The 26,102-nt window shown below is 41.5% G+C and overlaps 1 protein-coding gene across 3 annotated transcripts in view; it reads right to left on the reverse strand.

The window, feature by feature from the left end:
* The window catches only part of unc5cb (unc-5 netrin receptor Cb), a 101,080-nt gene that overhangs the window by 59,940 nt on the left and 15,038 nt on the right, over positions 1-26,102 (reverse strand). The gene's annotated exons all lie outside the window — the stretch shown is intronic.

A 26,102-nucleotide genomic window follows, 5' to 3' on the forward strand; every position in this document is an offset into this window, starting at 1 on the left:
GTGTCAACAGTGCCATATTAAAGGCAATATAGAATGAGAGTGGCCAACAAGTTTCATATCAGCTCTGTATCCCCAAAAGATCCATTACCGTTTATAGGACTGTACATTACAGTAGCTCCTGTCTGCTGCCGTTATCTCCTACACACTGCTGGGGACACACTCAGCATATCACACTCAACAAAGGAAGCCTTTCAGATATGCAAACAAAAATATGCACATAATGTACACATACCTACAGGGGCACAAATGCATACACAAACTGAGATGATACACATTCACTCACTCATCAAATTCTCTGTCTCATAAGGCACAAACGTGCCGTGAAAGGTACGGAGCTCCAAAGTGCTGTGTAGTAAAAACGCAATTTAGATACTTCTTTTCAGAAAGCCTGAAGAGAGATGCATTTCGGTGGAAGAATCAGGAACTGGTCTCTACTAAGGCTCTGTTTTGGTTTACCATTACTCTAATCAAGGAAAATAATCACGATAATAATGATCATCATTTTTATTGCCAAGCACACACACACACACACACACACACACACACACACAAGGAATTCGTCTCTGGTACAGAACCGAGGCAGCCATTTGTGGTGCCAACATACCCACCCACCCACACACCCACACACCAATGGCGGGGCCGGCCCCGCAAGCTCTGGCCACCAGGAGCAACGTTGAGCATCTTGCTCATGGATACTTCAACATGTGGACTGGGGAGAATGGGAATCGACAGCTCTACCTCCTGAGCCACAACTGCCCCTAAGCTTAACTTTAAGCCTTTATATCTCTGTGCTGTGCATTCATTTCTTGGGAAATGCTCAAAGTAAGAGTAATACATTCTCTCATATGAGGACTGGTAACAGCGACTGAAACATTTGCGATGCAAATGACTTTTCTAGACAAAAAAGGAACATTTTGCTAGAAATCTGAAAAGAAAAAATTATTACCTCAACTGTACTGTAACTATAATGAAGACAAGGAAGAATAATGAAAAATTGTTATAACTTAATATACTACAAGCAGACACTGCAAATACCTATTTTAAGGGTACAAAAAAAAAAGTGTAAAATCAACCATTACAGTAATGAATCCTTCCTTCTCGGTGCTTAGCAGAGGATGCTGCTCTAACAACCTCAAGGACCCGCATATTTCGGGTGCTGTCTAGGACCCAACACCAGACTGCAGTGCTCCAAAAGGTCTGAGATTAAACGAAAGAAAAATAAAAAAAAATAAAAAAATTCCATGTGGCCTGTTGAACAGAAATCTAAACCCATAAACACACACACACACACACACACACCTACTCCCCACAGCATCATGATCACAATATCAAGTCAAAATGAAAAACATTTCTGTTGTAATTGCTTGTATTTATGTGTAATATGTTTGTAATAACATAATTAGCTCAGGGGGCTAATTCGAGGTCACCCCAGAAGCAAAATGAAACGAAGTCTTGCTGTCAATATCATTTGAGGCGTTTTTGTGTGAAATCCATGTGGAATTACGTAACTTACTCACCTACAGTTCCACTCTAACTTAACAGCTATTTCTGACAAATGACAATAATTTAACTCTGGGGCTTCCAAATTTGGTTCTGGGTAGAATGCAGTATATTTATTTCTCAATAAAACTGTGTCACCTCCTACACTATACTACATAGACCCAGTAGGTTTTCGCAGACCATCCTGGTGACACCCGAGTCATTTATCACAAGGAGTTCTGAGGTCATAGCCCTCATAGAAGTCTTCAGGCATCACCACACAGGGTCTGGTAAGAAGTAAGGGAGTACGTTACCTCCTTTCATCCCTCAACAACATATCCATCTTCATTTAAATCACACATCTCACTACACACCTTCTTCCTCTTCGTTTTTCACAAGCTGGTCAGGCTATAGGCCAGATGCTCTTTAGCACATCCAGGATCAGTTATTCTTAACGTTTGCTCTGCTGAACTGGGCACACAATGCATGTCTCTTCTTCTGCTTGTTTTCTGCTTCTTCGATTGAAAACTTGGCAGATCTCTAACTGTGGAAGAGGCACACTTACAATGCAGCATGTACAGCAGATGAAAAACAACAAGAACAACTTTATTTTCCTCCTCAGCTCAGGCAGATGATGTACTCTACAACTTATAATTGCACTACTGATTAGGCTCATCCCACTACATATCTCTGCCACTTCACAAAGCTCATCAGGCACATCTGTTCCCAACAGCACCAAACAAGAGGCACATTAACAAACAAATAGATAACAATTAGTCACATTTGAAGTCCTCCGTTTCATTATAGAGAAAGCTGGGACTGCTGGTTCCAAGGAGGCACAAATGCTACAGTAGTGGGCTTCTTGGAAATAAGCTTTCAGCATTTTGCATCATCGTGACAATCCACTGTAAATCATGAGGTTGGGGGGAAAGGCACAAGTAGAACGCAGACGGCTTATACAGGCATTCATTCATGTTGTCACACAGGTTTAAACTTACTGAAATCAGATTTTTTTTTCTTGTGTCTGCTAGATGTAAAAATGCGAAGCGCTCCCAAGCCGTCAGTCATGCTGCATTAAGAGAAGACTCAGGACATGGCTGGGAGTCAGAGGTTAAAACCATTACGATGTGGGTGGCTCCACTTTCTGACCTTTAACCCTCACTTCACTACGCTCTCTTCTTCTTATCCTTCAAGTAAAAACTGACCTAATACAGCAGCCGGTGTTATAAAGTCTACAGCTCTTGTACTAAAACTCAAAACTCAGTTTTGAGTTTTAGCTTAAAGCCTTATTTTCATAATTAGTCCACAAAGTTTTTATTTTAATAATTCAAATATTTTACTAGCATTCTGCCCACATTCCTCCTACTATACTATAAAATTCTTCCTTTCACCATCTCTCTCATTTTTTCATTTTCCGAATACTTTACAGTTGCTGTCCTTTTATTTTTGATGAGAGAGGGGAAAAGGTCCACCCCAGTGCACTCCCAGCCCTATGTTTTAATGTTTAATGAAGATGTGAAGTAATATCAGTAAAACACATACTGTATACACACACACACACACACACACACTAGAATTGTGTGTTGCCAGTGAGAGCAGGTGTCATTGATGAATGCTAATTGAACTGGTCTATGGGTCAGTGAGCCTTCCTGTTCTCCCTGTGCTACAGTGCACAGAGACATCCTGGCAGGGCAGAAACTGTTGTTGCTGGAATGCACTTCTGCTTCCCACTGTATGACAACTGAGCTACTCTCAGCTCTTACAGAAAACTGGAGAGGAACCTCTGAGTTCTGTGATGACAAGGATTACAAAGAGTGACAACTTGTTATTTTCTTTCAGCAAACTAGTGGGCTACAGATAAGAATGTGCTGGTGAACAGACCTCTATCAGAGGTGTCTGAGCAACTCTAAACCACTCATTCTCATATCACCACATTCATATATAGGTTCATTTATATATTTTAAAAAAATCATCCTTCAAATGCAGTTTTGATTTGTGAAGCTCACATACATACACACTTGTATAGCTATTTTGGTGAAGACACTCATCTACATACAGTAATACACTCCCTAACCTTTTACCTTAACCATCACAACCGATTGCCTAGCCCCTGCACTTACCTTAACCCTAAAAACCCTCAAACAGCCTTTTAAGGTGTCAGAAAGTAAGGACCAGCTAAAATGACCCGACTGTTTCAAAGTATCCTCACTTCCATGGCCTAAAACTCAGACTGGTACAATGTACAGGCATAACAAGTACACACAGACACACTCACAAACCAGTAACAACATCTAACATTCCCATCTCCTTGAACAGACATTACAGATGAAATTGCCCTTGACACAAACATTATAATACAAATGAGAATGTGTGAGTGATGCAGAGTGAGACATACTGTGGAGGGGCAGGTTCATATAGGGCGATCCCTGCAGTCCATTAACTTAGTAGCCCATCAATGCTCATTAGTCTAGCTCTCCAGTTATGTCTGCTCAGCCAGCAAAGCAGTGACTTTTGGTGCATGCATGTATAATTCATAGTAGTGAACCTTATAAAATGCTGCAAATGATTCTAACTATACAGATAAGTAATAATGTTGGGGAAATACATATTTTAGAATATGCTTACCAATATGCAGCGGAGTTACCAGACAGAAAAAAAAGTGAAAAAAGTGTGGGAGACAAATGGAGAGGGAGAATCATAAATTAGCAATTATAAATTTTCTTTAAAAAAAACTGCATTAAAACAGTACAAAAATATAATATAAAGTCTTTTAATATCGTATTGAGTACATGTAATTACATGTAATTAAATACAATTGTAAATTACAACTACTAAAAAATATTAAATTAGTTACTAATCACAATGTTGGTGATTACAGGGGGGGAAATACCCAATTTTATTCCTTCCTATAAAAAAAAAAAGGTTATATATACACACAATCTATCATTCATTCTGATGCTGTGCATCTTTTCACCATGCAGGAACTTTTTCTACATTTCAACATGGGTCAGCAAAGCTGCTGGGACAAATTTAAGTGCAACACCATCAAGGATAGGATGGCTTACACGGAGCTATCACCACATGATGGGCATACATTTTGAGCATTGCTTTTGATTGGTTCTCTTGTTTGACTTTCATCTGCCAATCAAGTTGATATGCATTGCTCTGACAGCCCCCTGAGTCTGACATGTCTGGCTGCAACAAGCCAAACACACCAAGGTGGGTGACCATGCTGCTGGACAACAACACCTATTGGTGCTTAAAATTCAACAACATGTTTTCTTCTTTTGCCAAAATCAGAAAAGGGCCCTAACATCACTGCGTTGAAAGCTTCTTTACCAGTAGTGTAAATGCTGTCAACATCAAAATGCTTGCATCAAAGTGCAAAACATAATTTAGTCCCCTAAGTCCCATACCCCTGCCACACATGGTCTTTTTGAGAAGATGGAGGGATTCAGGAGAAACACATGTTTCTGTGAGCACCATCAAGGATGTAGAAAACAGTAGAGTTAGAAAAAGTACGGGAACGGCTTTAATTAGAGTCACCCAGACCTGGTTCTATTTGTTTTCATTTGCGTGATTTATATCCTTTCATTTGGCAGCTGGCTAACACGTCCCAGACCATCAGACCAACTTCGCCTGAGGTAAAAGGATATGGCTGCTCTTTGGAGGTGGGGGCAGGCTTCAAAGTGGGAGAGAAGATGAGGCCGTCTTGCAGAGTTTATTGGGCCACAGTTGAGGCCACCTGTCTTGGGGATACACTTGCAGGCCACATGAAGACCACTGGAGGTGGTTTAGCCACAATACTGCATGTGGCCCAGCACATTTTCTTTCTGGTAAACATTTCCTTCCATTCAAGGCCTCAAGGGGAAAAGAGATATAAGCAGGATGAGGGTGGGATCTAGCCTAAAGACCAAAGATGGGTTATTAGATATTTGGACAAGCACTCTAGACTACATAAAGCTCTATGTGCCTCAAGGGAGATCTGCTGATGGTTTTGAGGCTTTAGTCTGTCTCTATATTACAAACAGTCAAGGAGCATAGAGTGAGCATCTGTGAGATGTTCTATGGCAGAGAAGAAATCAATCAAAAGCTAACATCTGCCTCAGAAAATACGTTCTTTACTGCAGCAGAATCTACAAACCATAAACTCCAATATGGAAGGGTAAATTGTCTGAGACGTATGATCTAGATGCCTGTCATTGTTCACTCACAACTGCTGCTCTTACACACTTTCTCCCTCTTTTCTCATTTTTCCCCATTTAACTCGCTCATTTTGCAATTACCTTATACACAGCTAATGTATATGCAGTGGATTCAGAAAGCATTCAGACCCATTCAGGTTTTCCACATTTTGTTATGTTTCAGACTCATCTTAAAATGGATTCAATAAAAATATTTCCTCATCAGTCTACACACAATACTCCACAGTGATACCGTGAAAACAGGTTTGTGGAGTCTTTTGTAAAGTTATTAAAAATAAAAGACTGAAATATTCAATTTACATATGTATTCAGACACTTTGTTATGACACTTCCAATTGAGCTCTGGTGCATCCTACTCGTTATCAACTGTCATTGAGATGCTTCTACAGCTTGATAAGAGTCCACCAGTGCCTAATTTAATGCAATGTGGATATAATTAGTAAAAGCACACACCTGTCTATATAAGGTTTCACAGTTGGTGGTGTATGTCAGAGTGAAAACAAAGCCATGAGGTCAAGAGAACTGGCCACAGATCTGCGAGGCAGGATTGTGTCAAGACAGGGACCTGGGGAAGAATACCAGAACATTTCTGCAGCATTGAAAGTGCCCAAGAGTACAGTAGACTCTGTCATTCTCAAATGGAAGATATTTAGAACCACCACCAGTCTTCATAGATCTGGGCCTTTGTCAGACTGGTAACCAAGGGTCACTATTAATGAAATTTAGAGTTCATTTCTGGAGATGGGAGAACTGTACAGAAGGACAACCATCAGCACAGCACTCTACCAATCAGGGCTCTATGGTACAGCGGCCAGACGGAAGGCATTCCTCACTAAAAGGCCCATGACAGCCTGCTGGGAGTTTGCCAAAGGGCACCAGAAGGACTCTCAGACCATGAGAAGCAAAATCCTCTGGTCTGATGAAACAAAGACTGAACTGTTTGGCCACAATTTCAACAGTGTGTGTGGAGAAAACCAGGCAGTGAGCACCACCTCATTAATACCATCCCTACAGTCCAACATGGTGGTGGTAGCATCATGCTATGGAGAAGTTTTTCCGCGACCGAGAGACTAGTCGGGATAGATGCAGAAAAATATAGAACAATTCTGAATGAAAACATTCTCTAGAGTGCTCAAGATCTCAGGCGGAGGCAAAGGTTTACATTTCAAAAAGACAACAACCCGAAGCATACGGCCAAGAAAACACAGGAGTGGCTTTAGGCAAACTCTGTGGAAGTCGTGGAGTGGCCCAGCCAGAGTCCAGACCTGAACCCAATGAAGCATCTTTGGAGAAACTTGAAAATGCCTGTGCACCAGCTCTCCCCATCCATCCTGGCTGCCCTTGACCAATTCTGCCAATAATAATGGAAAAAAATTCCAAAAGAAAGGGGTGCTAGGCTTGCAGCTTCATTCTCAAAAAGACTTCAGGCTGTCATCGCTCCTAAAGGTGCTTTAACCAAGTACTAAGTGAAGAGTCTGAATACTTATGTAAATGGGATATTTTAGTCTTTTATTTTTAATACATTTTCAAAACACTCCAAAAACCTGTTTTCACTGTATCACTATGGAGTATTGTGTGTAGATTGATGAGGAAAAAATTGAATTGAATCCATTTTAAGATGAGTCTGAAACATAAAATGTGGAAAACTTGAAAGGGTCTGAATACATACTGAATCCACTGTATATCTTAGCTTTGTAATCAGATTACCTGTTGTCACCAAGGTTCATTCATTTAATGCAGAGACACAAGGTCTGAATTTAGTTCATGTCAACTCGCCTTGGAAAGCATGTTGACAAAATATAAACCAAAGAAACAGCAATCTTATACAAATTAGATACAGATAATGCATAAAGGCACACAGTGGAGTCAAGTACTTTTCCTCACTTTAACTTTCATGTCATTGTGTAAATTGGCAAACCTCAAAATGTTCAGTATGTACCAGCTCAAGTGACGCCAGAAAACAACATCATTCATGCAGAACAAAAGGTTTGCAGTAAAAAAAAAAAAAAAACACATCACTGCTCAGGTTTTGGCAAATAGTTATAGCTGCATTCTTCTTTTTGTCTACTGATCAAGACTATGTTCAGTCAAAGCCTCCTTGTGTGCAGCTGATCAAGCCCAAGTAGCAGATTTAGAGCCTGCAGACAGCTGAGGGGTCTAGGAACATCAATAAAGGGTTAACCAGCACCGTTAAGACTGAAAGGGGCAGTAAGTGGCTCCATTACTGCAGCAGCTGGAGGGGAGGGATGGAGGCGAGGTGAAGAGGTGAGAGCGACAGGAGATGAGGTGCCTCTAAGACATGAGTCCAGGGTGGAGGAGGAAAAAAAAGAGCTTGAGGGCAATGTCAAAGACTGCTGCTCAGCCATCAAATCATAGCCACTGCTTTACCTTCCAGCCCCAGGACAGAGGCAGTACAGTTGCTAAGAAAAGATACTGAAACACCACAGGAAATGAGAGAGAGAGAGACCAAGAAAGGGTTTCATTCTACTGGACCAATATAGCTTCACAGCCTGCACATCCGAGTCCAGTCAAGAACCAGTGCAGTTGGTATTTAACGGCTGGAAAATCTGCTTTCTGAGTTCATGAATCAATCTAATCATTGATCAGGAGTATTTCCTGCTATGCTCCTTTTCAAAACTATGAATGAATGTTTGGTAGGGAAACAACTGAGGGATTCTCCAAGCTGGTTAAAAAAAAAAAATGTTTATGAAGATGACTGCTGCTACTTAACACTCTGTCAAGGGGTTCTTAATTAGTTGTGTGAGAGGGTTATTATGATTGGCCAGGGCTCAAGTGACAAAGCTGACAGCAGTAACGTCCTGTGTGACTTTCAAAAGACACAGAAAGTTATGGCAGTTTGTTACATGGCAAACTGTTCTCAAATTCATTTAGGGGGAAGACTGTTGCATGAAAACAATATCAAGAAGAGTCAACACATACCATATGTACAAATTCACAAGCTAAATCTGTGATGGTGTGTGTGTGTGTTTCAATGGTCTCTGGTACTTAGGATAAATATTTGGATGATATGAATAATAATAACCTTTTAATTCGCTAATCTACAGTTTTCATTTCAATTTGCGCTTTTACAAACCACATAATACACAGTCCCTGCTCAGCAGTTTTGGCCTGTTATAAGTGGAGGTCTTAACCTGGCACTTTAATAAATGTGTTAATTCAGAGCTCACCAGGCAGAAACAATGCCAGCATGGGAGATAAATTCCCCAGCGTTCATTTCCTCTGTCTGTCTTATGGCTGATGCTGAGGTGGAGATGGCCCATGGGGGGAAATGAAGATCATACATCACACTGAGGCATCCCAGCGTCTCTAACATGGCTTTGTATCTGTGCATCTGTTTATATGTATTTGCTGTGTCATATGTATGATGCAGAAAAGAATTTGGTGGCAGCTGATTTTTTTTAAATAAACATGTAGAAGTCAAAATCCAACATACCGCTTTTCCGACAGGGTATGCAGTGGTTTGCCAGTGAGGGCCGGTATGCGTGTGTGTGTGTGACTGTCTACTACATACTGACGGGGCCTTGTTATTACTGAACGAAACCCTGTGGAAATGCTGCTTCTACTCAACCTGAACATTTCTATTATTAACTCTCAGTGCAGCAAAATCCTCAAGGCGGGCATTCTTCTGGTCTGTGAGGGAAAACATCTTCACTGGATAATAGCCCTTTGTCTAATTACAATGCCAGCAATCAGAAACACACAAATGCACACATACAGAACGCAGAGAAGCAGGAGGAAGGGAAAGGTGACTCATATCGTAGAAACAACTCTTTTAAGGTCTAGAGTTCGTTTCAGCAGTGGTAAGTTAAGCTCATTAGTGCAGGCTGTGACAACATAGATGTCATTTGAAGATACTACAGAGCTAATTACTATTGCAAAACCAATGACTGCATTAGCAACAGATTGCCACATAACAATCACTTATCACTGTGAGCACAGCCTCACAAAATAAACACATTCAGTGGTCTGGGAGCAGAAACAAAATGGTCAATTCACTGGGAATGAATTGAGGTGTATAAATTACCAAGCTAAACAGCGTTAACAATGAAGCTGTGATCCAGGACTTTCCCTTAGATATGTTAAATTGTCTGTTTGATCCTCATCATATAATCTCTATCTTTTCTTTGTATTGCAATCTCTGTCTGAGATCAGTACACAGAGGTCAAGGGTTAAGTAACTTGTGCCTGGGATTCATCAAAAAGCTCCTCATTCCTGACTGACCTGCACCGTAAACACGGAGCCCCATAATCTTCTCTCCTTGCCACATAAACACACATACGCATAAACACAAAAGACTCAAGTTCCAGGCCATCGGTAAAACGGCATACCACCCCTCTGCTGTCACTTAGTTCCCCTCCCTGGTCTCTTTTAATGGCTTTTTGAAGGGGATTGAAAGCTTTTCTCCTGACTCTCGCTCCCAGTTTGTTTAAACAAGTTAATTAGCGTGGTTGATCTGATGGGACTCTGGTGCCTCTCAGGTCTGTCACAGACGCTGCGCTGCCAGTCAGGGGGACAAAGAGACACTAATCCCAGCTCAACTGACTGGCTGGAAATAGTAAGGACAGAAGACAACTCGACTAAACATATCGTTGAATGAGTAGAAGCTCTAAAGAACTTAAATAATAAAACATTAAGAAGTAGCACAGGAAAAGTCAGAGTTAACTCATATTGGGTCCACTTCAACACACGGGAATGAAAAAACAAGTGATATATTGTTCCTGAAAAAGACAAAATACAGCATCCTTAGTCCATTTCTGAGTCCCACCCCATGTTCTCGTCAGGCAGTATCAGTATTGACACCGTCACTGTAAAAAGAATTTAAAGGTCCTTTTTTATGGATCAGAGGACCCATTAGCATGCATGAACTATTACTTCCAATCTGTATATCACCCGTGGCAACTCTTTCTGCTTGGGGAGAGCACTAATTATTGATCACAATGAAAATAAAAAATGGATTTGTAAGTCAGCTCCTGAGCTAAAGCGCTGTGTTACTCAAACTGTGCTTTTAGCAGGCTGAGAACTGCAGAAATAAATCAAAAAAGGACCACGTTCGTCAGGCATTTAAGGTTAAACTCATTTGCTCAAGGGTGGACTGGGATGTTTTATATGTAAACCACAATCCAAAATTCATCCAGCGGAAGATTTCACAGTAATAAATGTCTTCAAACAACAGCCGTTTACTGATCCCTTGTCAAGACAAGAAAATCAGATGACCACACATTTTCTCCGTTATTAAGCTCGTAAGAAGGAGATGTAACTCAGCTGAGAATTGGAGACACAAGCATGATGAAGAAAGACGAAGAGATGCCGTAGCTTGGGGGGTCTGCATGAAGGAGGACTGACAACTTCTTCAAAGGAGTAGCAAGACAGAGAGCAGTAGGAAGTGCAGGATGATAAGAAGTAGCTATTGGGTGGGGCGGGGGGTTATTGATTAAGAGAGAACGAAATGTGTGAGAGGAGATGGCCCAGCAAGTGAGAAAAAAAAGGTAGAGAAGGTGGAGATAAAAAGGATGACTAAAATGGTAAGAGGAAGAACAACAAAGGGAGTTGAGAGCAGGTTCAGGCTCAATCAGCAAGCAAAAGGGGAGAGCGAATGAATGGGTATTGTTAGCAAGACACAATTATACCCACACATTTCTAAACTAAGCCTCTGGCGGCTGATGAGCGGATGAAAGTGGAGTAGAAGAGTAAGCAAAAAGGATAGCGAGATAGCGATGTTCCCAGATATCCCGACACCCCTGCTGTCCCTGCCAGTCAGCAAGCCTCTTGCTCCCTTCCTAATGATTTGTTTACATCTACAGCAGTAGATCAAAACTTCACCTCCAAGTCATGGTTGGCAGCATCAGTACTTCCAGATACATTAAGAATTTTTGAATTTTTACAGCGAGTCCTTATTTGAAAATCAGAAGCATTATCATTGTTTTAGGCCCTTATTTTCCCTCAGTTCATTCCTAACTCTTATGACTTGAATGCCTGGGGATTGTGTATCAGTCTTCATTAATGATCAAGATTAATGTTAAGTAGTATTATGGTAATGGAGTTACCAGGCATATTCCACTTTATTAAATAAAGCTGCTTGAAAATGAATACGATTATGGATTCTGCTGTTGTTAATGGAGCATAGCAGAGAGCAATGTTGACTTTTCTTCTCATTATTGTTGTGATATGATGATCAGATCAGGGTGTGTTCTGCTGCACTGTATTCTGCTTCACACACTTACACACAAGGAGACAAGCATATCAATCCCTTCAATCTGCTTCTACAAACATACAACCTAGTATCACAGCGGGGATTTTTGCCGTCTTACGTGTGTGTGTTTGTGTGCAGAGGTTCAAGTGTGAGGAAAAAAAAAGAGGCAGCAAGAGTCAGTGTACGCTCCACTGCATCCCCAGAATCATACAGCACTCTGAAAAAGCTGCAGTGCTGTAGAAGCACCCCATGTAGATCTGCAGTAGCTCAGAAATCAAAAGCACTGCTACTAGAATTTTTTAAAAAGTACAAACTTCTCTTGGAATGAACTGGCTAGAATATTATTCCTCTACCTTCTTCTGAGAGGCACCCAGGGATTTTTTAAAGACAGAAACAGAGCTGTCTCAACTAGGCAAGCTTTAGTTTCAGGCTCAGGACCTCTAGACATGTGTGCCGACGCAAGTATCTGTGTGAACATGCACACGTGTGGCATTGAGGCCAAACTCATAAAACCTAGCCCTGGCTTTGAGGTCTCCCCTGTTGGGATGATCTTTCAGTCATCCTCCCTCTCTCTGCTCGTCTCCCACCCTCCGTTTTCCCCAGAACACAGCCCTCCCTCTTCCTCCTCCTCACGTCCCTGGAGTCACAGACACCAGAGCACTTAACCTTGACAAGCCCCCCCCCAACACTCAGCCTACCCCCAACACAGACACAGTGTCACATCAACTTGGCTCATATTTAGCCCTGGATATGAAAGATTAATGGGAAACGATGGGGGAATCAGCATTCAAATCTGCCAAAGGCTCTCTGCTCCTCCAGTCTGGAAGCTCTCACTCACGCTCCCACAGAACTGTTGAGGGTCTGTAGTTATAGCTGAAGTGCTGAAAGGAAGAAGGCATCATGCTGAGCTTTCCATCCTCGTGTCACGTTCAGTTTACCTTCCCCTGCTGAGAATCCTCCACCAATTATTTGGGCTAGAACACAACTGCTTTACTTACTGCAGCAAACAAGGACATCAAATACAGTGTCTTCTGGGATCTTTGAAAGAATAAAACAATCTTCTGATTTTTGGACAGCCTTTCATGAAAATAGGGAGCCCAAGCTGCAAAGGCAAACATACAGTAGTAAGCAATAAATTTCATTGTGATACCTGTACTACAAAACCTACTGACTGTTAATTGAATATGTAGGGAATCTGTCGATAAACATTTAAGAGGCTCCTGCTCCTGTCTCTGAAGAGATATAGCCTGGTGTAAGGTTGCAAAGAAGAAACTCAATTTGATAAAAAGATAAATCAATGACATAAGTAGATTACATGGCACTATCTTTTTCTTTAAGCAATCTAAAGTCTCTTTACAGTCTCTGATGTGAGACACAGCAAGAGGCAGAGAAAACACACAGTGAGGAACATCCTGATGAAAAACACACACCAAGATCCTGTCAGCACATCAAATATTAAGGGCCAATATTAGCCTCGTCTTTGTCACCCCCATCACCACTGTCGGTGCAGGAAGCAACCTCAGGAGAGCATATGTGTGTACATGTATGTGCTGCATTGTGACAAAGGCATGTGTGTACAGTAGCTGAGACAAGGTCGAGGTCACTCACAGCACAATGCACTCATCCATGAGTTTTCTTGGGAGTAGGAGTTGAAAGGGGGTTTCAAAGTAAATGTTTGTACTATGTGGTTTCAGCTCTTAGCATGGCCAACACCTAGTTTAAGGAGCTGACCTCCCTCAGTACAGCGGCATGACCAAAACTGATGACCTCACCCATCTTTCCATACTCTCCCTTCACGCTCCAGAGTGTCAGAAGTTCAAATCTGTTACATTTCACTCGCACAACTGGATGTACTACTTTTTTTTTTCCTAAACCCACGTCAATAAAACATCCAAGCAAAGAACACTCCCTGAAAGCCAGACAAGGCTGGTGGTGACAGCAGAGGTTCAGAGGAACTTACTGGAAAGTACATGGGGGTACAGAATAACTTCTTGCTCTTTCCGCAGTGACAGTTAAGGTTGCAGAGTGTTAGTGTTGTCTTGCATGAGTCCTCTGTTCTCTTGTTTGGCACTTCCCCTCTCCCCTCACCACCACCACAACTACTTCCATCAACCCCCAAGACACCACAAACAAGCTTTTCAAAGAATAAAACAGAATATAAAATTGCTGAGAGCAATAGCTGTTATGGGAGCAGCTGAATTGGGATTGGCAAGCACCGTTTGTAGCCACTTTGTCCAGCTTCAAAAGCAGTGTGGGATTTTTAGTCACTCCGCTCAGGGTAGGATGAGGCAAAGGTTGGGGGGTGGGGGGACCTGGGTTAAGCTATGGTGCCCTCTCTGACAGGAGTACTGTGCTAGAGAGGTCTTAAAATCCTAACTACAGTTATGTATGTTTCCATTAAAATATTCTTCAGGCTTTCAAATTTTAGCAGAATCAAAACTGGTCTATATCAACTAGCTTTATGTGAATATATTCATCAGGACTTAAAAGGTTACACGATGGCATTTCATTCATTTCAGGCTTTCTGGTGAAACATTGCAACACTGAACTCTTTGTCTACTGGTCAAGAAGCAGAAGCAGTTATAAAATTGAGGTGCATAATTGTCTCTCTTTTTGAATACACAAAATTTTAAACATCAGCCAAATAAAAAAATATATATATAGGCAATATTTTGGCCTTTGTTTTGTTGCCATTCTAACAGCATGGCTCTTGAGAGGCAATACTGGATGCTTAGCCATTCCACCACTTCGGCCCAAACCAAGATGTCTCAACTACTGGATAAATTGTCATAAGACATTCACGACCCCCCAGAAGATGAACTCTCCAAAATCCCCAGACCGCTCCTCAAGCTCTATCAATGAGGTGTCATTTTTGGATTTTTGTGCTAAAAACTCAACAAAAATGGGACAGATCATCAAAATATTGGTGCAGAAATCCATGTTTCATCAGATTCAATTGTTATGAGTTGTTCAGATTTTCTTATGCACTGAAAATGCACATAAAAAGCATCCATATAAACACAAAGACATAAATATTTCACACTACAGCACAGTAACCTCACAGCGGAATAGATATAAAACACATTTCTACACCTAGTTATAGCTCACCAATCTCTGGGCACAGGCCCTTATTCATTATTCAGGTAACAGGACTAAATCGATTTCCTGCCTTCACCCCTCACCTCTCACCTGTCTTCTCTTTCTCTCAGATCAACATTCCACACAGTGCAAAGGGCCTGGCCACACGAACAAGGATTCAGGGGTCTCTGGCGGAATAGCCCACATTTGAGCTGGTTTAGGATTTCACATAAACACATCTTGATCCCTAAATCTCTAATAATCTTGTTTCAGTTTCAAAAAGCAGGAAAAGAACCTGCTCAAACACTTAAGCAGGCAGGCTGCTGAACAGATCACGTACTGTATGTTATAGAGACTCTTCAGCCAAATGTATGGACATGTAAAGGCCATCAGACTGTAAATGTCTCCAAATAAATTTGTATTACTTATGCATATGGAAAGTGTGTTTGAATATCCAGGGCTCTATAAATACAGTATCTGTGTGTGTGTGTGTGTGTGTGTGTGTGTGTGTGTTCATAACTCCATACATGCATGCAGCTGCTCTCCCTACAGGGAGCTGCTCCTTCAGACACATTTTCACCTCATCTGCGTTTAAGGGCATTAATATTGCACCAGCCGTGGTGGCAGGGTTAAATGGATGATTGGGGGGGGCTGAATGTCAAATGCAATCCATCCACTCCTCCTGCCTTCCCCCCTCCTTTATGCTCTGATCCAGTACAACATGAGAAGTTTATGAGAATGATGTAGCTGGTTCTCCACAGAGACAAGATCCAACGGGGAGAGCACCATCATGTGTTATCTGTTTACAGGGTGATCCTTTGCATCTGCATTCGCATTAGCAGCTCCTGCTGTTCTTACTCTCTTCTTCCCTGTTGCTTTTCATCCATCTATGCACTAGCAGATTAAAAAAGGGCTGAATAAAGAGAAGACGGTAAAGAGTAGTGCTGAGGATCTTCAAATATTATCAGAGTAACTTTAAAAAAAATCAGTATAAAAGGATTATTGTTTAAAAATAAAAAAAATATATAAATTTACTAGTTTCCTAATGTGTTTAAAGATTGTTCTACAGACCCCGATAAGCATATGCAGCAGATTACATTATCCAAACCATCTCTATGACATTAATCTGCCCAGCTGGGACTATCGTGCCATGCAAAGACCGAAGCTTTTCATGTTGGAACTGTAGTCAAGTCCCATTCCTATCACTGAATTTATCGCTGAGACAGTTTGTCGGCCTGCTGAGGCGGGTCTTCATGGCCCAGGGAGACTGACATCAGCGAGGTCACTCGAAGGTTAACAGGCGTATGAGCATCTGAAAAATTAAAAGCATGAGCTCACGAAAGCTGCACTCTGAGCACAAGTGGCATGACCTGGAGGAGTTGTGAAAAGAGTGCAGCGTAGACGGGCATGCAGACACACAGCGCTGGTGTTAATGCACTGTGTGTGCAGATCAGCTTCCGCATGGGTGACCTTGCAACACACATATTGCCACACTCTCATTCTTCTTGCTCAAAGTCAGATGCAAAAATTCACCCAAGCCCATTCCCAGTGATTGAGTGCTCAGTGGAGTGAGCAGCTGCAGACACACAGTAACAGGACAGATGCACCGACAACGCTACTGATGGACAGATTACACGTCTTCCTGTTTTTCCCTTTTTCTCTCCGTCTTCATGCACACATGCACACACATCCAGCAATGGTTGTGCTTAGTGAAGTGTGTGACAATATAAAGATTGTTATGCAGAGTCATGGGGCAAAAGGTGTCAGTGCTTCATCTCTGAAGTGTTAGAATGCCAATTACCAAGAGTTAAGATAAAGGTTTGGTTTCAGAGGGCAAGGTGGGGGGTGTAATGATGTCAGGGGTTCCCTTACAAAAAACTTTATGTGAATGCTATTTCCTGCATTATGGTTATTTTTATTAATTTATAAGAACATTGGTCATTTGGTTTTCCATAATAAACCCAGTTTTCCACTAAATCAACAAGACACCAGAGGTTAGGTCATTTTAAAACCATGTGAAGTTAAACATTTGCTTGTTTGTTACTTTATTCTGGACTGAATAATAAGTGATCTAGCAGTCAGTTAAACACCTCTCACGTCTGTCAGCAGCGGCTTGCCTGTAAACAAACATTATTTGACAGCAGAGATCCAATGGGTTGATACAGAATAATGAGTCAGTTAGCAGGAGGAAAAAAAGCTAGCTGCCAAGCCCATCTCTCTTTATTGACTATCTGTCTCCACTGACCATACCAGCACTTTTGTCCATCTCTATTCAAAGACTTCTATTTGGAACAGTTAACAGACACAAAATTATGTCTACAGAATCTCAAAGAATGTGTTTTAGATTTCTGAAGTACACACACAAAAAAAAAAAATGCATCCACACTTAAAATATTCAATTTTAAGTTTTCTGTATTCAGGATGTCCACGGTGTGTTAGTGGAAAATGCTTGAATTCTAGACTTTCTTGACGTGCTGGACACAGGTGGATAAAATCATTCAAACTGTTTGAGTTCCTTTGTTTCCCATTCCCCAAACCATATCACATCTCATTTCATAGGAATTACGTGGTTCAGTTACTCATTCTCTGTCACACTATTTTTAGGTTTTCAATAAGAAGGGTGTCATTGCTGATGAGGTTACACATTCTTCAGAGTAAAACTACACATACTCGGATCCTGTAAGGCTCCAACAATCACTGTGGTTCGCTTGCTCAGATATGACTGCATACCGCCCCTATTGTCCTAAATACAAGGGTGCACAGATGGAATCATTTACTTAGTCTACACTGCCAAGCCTATACAGATGTGACAGAGACTTCTGCAGAGTTAGCACACAATGTACATAAACACCCAGTAAATGAGGGTGAAAAGTCTGTGGCTGATTCTCTGAACTGGATGAACAAGCTTTTTTAGCATCTTATTTCATCGAGTTGTAAAACAAGATGAGCGCGTAAGGGAGGTAGAAACCTGGCAGTATATAAAAATATATGTTATGACATAGAATACAATTTAACTGAAAAATCTTATAGCTTCATTTTCCTACTAAGATGGGGGAAATCTGAGGATTGAAGTCAAGCCAAAAAGAACAACAGATTATCTTTATTACCTTTCTTTTTGCACACTGCAAAGTGCACCACTCTGTACATCATAAAGGAATCCAAGTAAATCAGACAGCTCAGTGGGGAAGAACAACCTTGAAATTATCAGCAAAGTCAAATTTAAATGCCTCCTGATTTTTAAAGCATACATCAGTCTGTCTTTTCTCACTCCACTGTGCACTGATTTGAAACCAGATGAAAACAGGCATCACTGGAAACAGTAAAGAAGACAAGTGTGCCATTTATCCTTCCACCTCCAGGTTAATTGACAAGATAATTACAAAACGGAGGTGAAGAATAAAAACCTACAGTCAGGGCCACACGCATGCCTGTAAATGCATTTTTATGAAACAAGGATAAATGGCTTCTTGAACATGTGCACATTTTGAAGAGCAGTTCATTATGCTGGCACCTGTATTTGTTTATTTATAAAGAGAAACTACTGGTGAGAAAATTGGCTCAAATGAAGCTACTTGTATTTATGCAAGAGTTTCACAAAAGCACTGAGAATATAATTGAATGACAAAACCAGAAACCAACTAGAAAAGTGAAATTGCTAATATGAAAATGTCGCGTTTTCAGTTTGCATACATTTCCAATGCCGTATGAAAGGCACCTGCAACGCAGCACTCAAAGATTTTTAGAGACAACTATAACTTTCACATGCAGTGCATTTGTCCTGAGCACAATAACAACATTAAATGCACTTTCATTGGTGCCTACGCATCCTGTTTCTCTTAAAGTCTTGACACCTGGCAGGTAGCATCATTTCTTGCTGTTTAAGTGCCATGAAATATTTTTATGATGCCTGACAGTTACCGGTGATTGACTGACAGGTCAGTAAAGAACAGGGAGTTTAAACCTTATTGAAAATTCCTCAACAGCACTCGAGATTAAGATTCTTTCTTTGGTCAACCTTGGTTTTTCCACAAATTCTAACAATATTTTATGATTGCTGCAGTCTTTAAGAGTCTGTGGCCCCATTATACATAAAAAATGTTTTCTATCTTATGCGTAAAAATACTCTAGGATATTACTGTAAGGCAATGTTGCAGACAAAAAATGCCCTCTGAGCATTAACATAAAAGTGTAGCACAAAGAACTAAAAGTTAAATGTGTCAATAAATGGAATGAAACTTTTTTCAAGCATTGTTCAGAACAACCAGACTTCTAAGTCTAGCCAAGAGGATGTCAGCAAGTCATTCATTTTACCCCCAGGGACTACATTCAAGCTTTCTCATCTCTGACGGCCATTCTCTCTGTGCCCCTCTCTTTCTCTCTGGTGCTACAGCCTTCTTCCTCCCTCGTTCAACAGCTGTGGAGCAGGGTTAGGGTCAAGGGAATTGCACACACACAAACACGGATGCGGTACTGTTAGGTTTGAATGCAGCCGAGGGTGTGGAGATGCGGGGCTGGATTTTCCCATGCCATCGTTAACTGCCGGCTGTATTTGAGACTGTGGGGAGACCTCCACTGCCCTCTGGATCCCTCCACCGGCCCCTGGGCCAGAGGCTGTCTCCTCTCCCCTGCTGGGACACTCAATGGACTCTGTGTGTGTGTTTTAATGTCCAAACTCAGGAGGGGTTCTGTTATTCAGACATCAGCCATTCAGCCACCAGCCTCAACATTACAGGCTGCCAGCCCTTCGCCCAAGGCAAGTCATCTATCTTTAAAAAACAACAAGCTGCAATCTTTCCCTTCACCCTTAAAGCTGCACTTATTTCACTAATGCTCCTTTTTCTTCCAGTACTCAATTCAGTTTCTGAAAGACAACATCTTGGTAAATATATACAGTATGTCTGCCTATTTTTCCCTGTTTGTGTTTCAGGCTTACAAAATTACTGTTTGCCTTGCTCTGTCCCTCCCTTCTTCCATCCTTACCAACATCAATCTAGTCCCAGGGTTTGGGTAGAACATCTCCTGCAGAGGGACTTGAAAGCATTCCTCTGCCTCCCCTGTCATCATGGCTTATTTAATAACTATCCCAATAAAGTCAACAAAAAGGCCCAAGATGCTAGCCCCCCACCCACCCCTTCCACTGTAGGCACCCAGCCCACTGAGAAAAGGAGACTGACGAATGGGGCCATCAGGCCTGCCAGCTGCCCCGGAGGTGAGCAGCCTGCCCCCGTCGGGCAGCCAGGCCGCTGAGCCAAGGGCAGGAAGTGGAGCTGAGCAGAGCGGAGAGGGGCAGGGCAGGACAGGCATGCCAGAACTCACACTAGGCAAAGCTTGGATGGAAAGAACTAGTGGAAATATGGAGAAACACGGGGAGGGCCGGTGAAACAGAGGGGTACAGGATGCACACGCAAACTAGGAGCCAGTCTGGGTGCCAGCGACACAGTAGGTAGTATGGATACACTCACTGTTTTCACTCGTTGCTTGCTCATGATTTTCCACTTCTGACGACAGTTGTTCCATATTCTACTAGGCAGTTACATTAAAACGCTGAGATTCAGAAAGCCCCAGGGGAAAAAACTGATGAAATCCATGATAATAATAATAATAATAATAATAATCCACATTTTTAAAATGTTTTGCATTGATTGGAAAAACTTTATATCTTGTAAATATAAATATGTTCAGTATCATGATGATAGCTCAGTGGCATGCTGTACACCAAAAGATGATATAAACCTCTCAGGAAGGATTGAAGGTACATAAATTACATTGTTTATAGTATATTTTGGCATATTGTATAAGACATTTAGCGTGTGTGTGTGTGTGTGTGTGTGTGTGTGTGTGTGTGTGTGTGTGTGTGTGAAAGAGAACGAGACCAGGGAAAACGGGGTAAGAATAAAGGTGGCACATTATGATGTTGTGCTATGAATCATAATGGACCAAACAAACATTGGGCAGCATGCATATGAATTAATCTCCAAGGCCACACTCATGAATTTACAATAGGTTGATAATTGGTCATGGTCACACAACATAAACATGTATGAGTGACAACTGCTCCACTGTAGGCTATTTGACACTAAACAAGAATTGCTCGGAAAACACGATGAGAACTGATTATTGGCAGGTCAGAGCCGTTTCCATAGTACCTGTCATAATTCTTGATTCTGCCCACTTCAGCAGCAAATGGGATCCCATCCCATCCACTCCTGCCAAATAGCTACTGTAGCCATGCCCTCTATTCATTACATGGCAGTCTCCCTGTGCCACTCATATAGCTGCTGCCAGCCTTGAGTTTATTGTGCAGACATACAGCGATTGTAAATTGGTCAAAGCTACAAAGCTGGCTAACAGAAATCTTGACAGATTGGCAAAAGAGAAGAAGCTGAATGTTTCACATGTGTACATGAATCTTAAAGTGAAAGCGGAAGACATTCAGCATGATGAAACGTTATTCAAATGGAATTGAGTATCAAGCCCGTATAAAACCCGAGGCAAAAAAAAAACTGGTAGATTACATTATAAATTTTTTTTTTTTTATCCAAGCTTCTAGGGAGGAAACGGGTAGATTTACTCAAGGATAGTTTGGCCACTAGAGACGTTACACTAGCACTGGAGTCGCTGCTCTATCCCCTAGCAGTCACAGGGTTAGCTGCTTTCATACCTGTTTGAAAAATCTTTTATCTCCATCCAGCTCACTCTCTCTCTTTACATTCCCATCCCTCACCATTGGGGAAATCTTTATTTTGGTATCCAAGCAAACATTTTTATAAATGCAAACAGCCTCTCTGAGGAAAGCTTCAGAGACGAGACCTACCCTGTACCTGAAAGCGTAACAGTATGTTTCTCTTGGCCCAAGCCCTTAAAGTAAGCACAGCTGTGTTGAATATTTCCCTCAGTCCTCAGTTCATTTGAAGGTGATCTGAGCCCAGTTAGCCCCCAGGACATGGAGCGGTAAACAGGCCGACTATCAAAGCAAAACACCCCTGTCAGAAAGACTGGAATATAGGCCTCTGACCACTGAAGCGGTGGATGCAGGCACATGGGCAAGCAGCAGCTGGGCAGAGCATAAAGGGATCAATGACAGCAGCTGACTTGACCCAGTGCTTACCGGCTGAGAAAACAAGATTGCCTAAATCATTAGTGGGCAGCAGAAGGATTGTATGTCCACTGTAGCCATTACTGTAATCACTGTACTCTAAGTGGGAAATGGCCCTAACTAACCTAATAATCACCAGGAGCTAATTGATTATACACTGTCAAATTCTAATTGTTGGAGTGTTTTTCCACAGATTCTTAAACATTATTATAAACTGATGATCATGAAATGTTCCAATGGTAACCAGCCAAATGTAATAATATTCTGGAAATGAATTTGATCAGTTTCATCCCTGTCAAAAGTTACAAAATGAATTTTGACTATAAATTTTTACTGTATGTACCACATCTAGGAAATGATGGTCAGAATCTCTCACTCTTCCTAGCCTAAAACTACTATCCCTACAAACGTGCACATTAGTAAGAATTTCAACATGCACAACTAGGCAGTGGCATGCTGAAAGGCAGGTGGGGTGTAGCATCACAGTTAATACCTGAATGCCTCAAGGAGTGGTACAAGCTCTCTATCAGGAGAAGAGCTCCTCTCCTCTCCAAATTCCAGTTCAATATACAGTACAACTCTTTATCTGCAGTAGCTCCCATCATCTTCAGACTTTTTTTTTTTTTGGCTGAGAGCGGTCCACAAAAGTTATTCTTCAAAGGTTAAACAAACAACAGCTTTAATGGCCCGATGTCCACGTGGCAGACAGACCGAGGAAGCAGGCAACATAGCAGCCATGCTGCGACTACCCACATCCTTAGATTGACCCTACACCTAAACACAGACTTGTGCTCCAGGGGAAATGACTAGATGCATTTAGCTCTCCTCATCACAGAGTACTATTCATCTTCAGGAAATAGCATACTCTGAGATGTATTGAGCACACCAGGAGAGCTGAGGCATAACCACTAGCCTCTTGTTGGTTTTGAAGAGAAGTCAGTGGGAAAAAAAAACAAAAAATGGCAAGTTTTTCTCCATTTAACATGGATCTGTAGCATGCATCTACTTCTGAGTAAACTGGAGTATGGGATCATCATTGCATACTCATTATCACATCATAATCACACAGGGCCGCACCGCAACCCTGCAGATGATGTCAAGTTGTGGCAACCTCTATAAATGTCTCTCTGCCAACAGCAGCTTAATGTGGACATATTACTGAAGAGTTAATGACAATTAATGTCAACAGGTCCATCACAGCCTGCCCAGATTAAACAAAGAAGAAGATCAGAGAATTTATGCTCCACTTGCCTGACACACATCTAACAGCAGCATTTGTCAGCACAAATCACAGTCAATTCTCATAGAGCTCTCACACAGAGCATTAAAAAAAACTTGTTTGATATAATCATCTCCCTTTGTAAGCTGTTGAAAAGTATGGAGTAAAAAAAAAAATCACATGGAAACACTGAGTCTGTATTTCTTTAACACACAGCTGGGTATGTTTTGCTGAGTATGTTACCAAAATTAGTGATGATGTCAATGATGGATGTCCCGTGTCAGAGCCATACTTCAGAACCTCCCTTCAGAGCATTTTGAGTGTTTCAACATTCATCTGGAATGCACTTCATTTATAGACCAACCCAATAACCACAGTCATTGTGAAATGGGATACATTTAAAAGACTCTCGGGGCTAAAATCCCTTTCATGTCAAAGAAATGACAAGAGCGGTAGAGCAAAAGACGGAGCTATTTTACAAGAAAAAAAAAATTAAACAACAAAAACGTGTGGGTGGGCGCACTCTTATGTCCCTCTGGCCTAACCAAGTCCACTCTTCACTGTGCTCAGCTCACTATCCTTTCATTTCTCTCATGTTTACAGTGTAATTATTACAGAAGACCTAACAAGATCTTTGAGCTTCACTGGGGAAATGCAAAGTGAACGTCTCGCTGAGTCGGATGCCCTCTATTTTTCACTCAATCCATGTGACAGCTCCCTCCTCTTCCTTTACACTCTTTTCTTTCCAACAAATTTATTTTTGTGAATGAACACTGGAAGGTAAAAAGAGTGGCAGAGAGAGAAAGCATGTGTGTATTCTTGGTACGCGTGTCAGAGGTGGGTGAGGGCTGTGAAAGGCCACATTGTTGATGTCAAGACCAGTCAGCATCAAAGGGCTGATTCAGATGGTGAGAGGAGAGACTCTCGCCTCACATACACTTGGACGCCGTTTCACTCAGCTCCCAAAAAAACTGCATGATTTACCGTTTCTCCTCGGACTCGTAGAACAATATTTGGAATAGACTTGTAAACTCAGAGCGAGGTCAAGGGGCGCACAGTAACATGGTTCATGTGTGAATGAAAAAAGAAATGAGGCACTCCTTACTCCCTAGACTTGACTGAAATATCTCCCACAGCACAAATCTACCACTCATGAATGAGGTGTTGTCTTCTTTAAAAGAAGCAGTTTTACTTTTTCATTCAAATTCCCGCTCACACCAACCTCACATCTGCACAAGCACAAATTGTTGTGTTTGGGTATGTAAATGATACTGTTCACAAAATCCTTACAGGTCACTTTTCTGTTCTGTTAAAACCGAGGAGTATTGAAAACTCCGGGGCTTACCGAGAGCTTTAATTACACCCACCAAAGTGTATTATACTGGTGACTTCTGTGTAAGTGTGCATATGTGTATGGGGGCATTAGTGTATGAATTAGTAAAGTTAGACACCAGGAGCTGCACCGCCGTGTCAGGAAGAGATTTAACGAGCTTTAATAACAAGCTTTAATGAGCTTAATTAGGAATCCATGCAATCCCCATGGAAACGCCTCAACCCCACAGAACCCAGCTCAGGGTCTGAGGCGCTTTCAATTGGATTACTGTAGCTAATGTCACTGAGACGCAACAGCAAAAACAAACAGTGCTACAAGAGAGGAGGAGGGTGAGGAAGGGATGAATGGGAAAAACAGGGAATGGATGTCAGAGAAGGACCTTTGGCGAGGCAGGAATACCTGCTAAGGGATAATGGGAGGGGGAGTGAGCAGGGATCACCAGCAGAATCGGTAGGATTGATGTTGCTTGGAGAGGTGGCTTGTACACAAAGTTCCTATACCACTTCACTGTTTTCATTCCAGTGATAATTACAAGTCCAAAAATTTGAATCAGAATTGTTAAAAATGTAAATTTTTAGACCAAAAATTAAAGCTTTTCCACTGACTGCAAAGGAAATATATAAAAAGAAATGGGAAACAGAATTTTAGGACAGGAGACAATGGTGTGCAAAATGGTTCCACTCTTTCTTGTTTAAGTTCCAAGTGTCCAGATGCACATTGTTATATTTGAAGCGGGAAGGAGTGCTACTGCTTCTTGCCACCCACCAATACATGCTAGCATTTCAACTAAAAGTTAAAAAAATAGTCAAAATGGATAAACAAAAGACTGAATGTGATAATTTAGGTAGGTGTAGAGAAGAAAATAACTGTCAACTTTCATAAATGCAATACAAGTTTACAAAAAGCACTGAATTGTCATATACAAGAACTATAGACAAGGAGCACATGTAATCTTGCTGCACTCAAAGTAGCTGATGTACATCAATTTAAATGTTCTTTTGCCACCTTTTGGAAATCTTAAAACTGGTTTATTATTTCAAGGCATATCTAATGGCTTTCAGTCCCTTTTCTCCACCTGTCTCTCTAGGATCAGTTTGCTTTGCAGTGACCACAGGGAGATTCTGTAAAGTGCAGACTGACAATGATGGAGTGACCTTTCAGATAAGCTTGATAAAGCTGCCAGTCCCAGCTCTTCCCCTTTCCGTCCCTGTTGCACACACACACAAACAAATATGAGCGTGCATGGCTGTGCACAGCCGTACATATCTGACAACCCACTCTGACAAGTCTTCCCCAAGGGATTTTTACACATGCACACAAACTAGGCTTCTTCTCAGGCGTAAATCATCGTCATCTGGTAGGTAGGGTTTCATTGGATCATGGGAGTTAGGACTATAGGGGGAGGTCACCTTAGTGGTTATATAAAGGTCACAGAGGTCACTTGGACAACACGGTGCATTTTCCATCATCAGCCTTGACCT

Source organism: Monopterus albus, unplaced genomic scaffold (assembly GCF_001952655.1).
Source record: "Monopterus albus unplaced genomic scaffold, M_albus_1.0 scaffold208.1, whole genome shotgun sequence".
NCBI classification, from domain to species: Eukaryota; Metazoa; Chordata; class Actinopteri; order Synbranchiformes; family Synbranchidae; genus Monopterus; species Monopterus albus.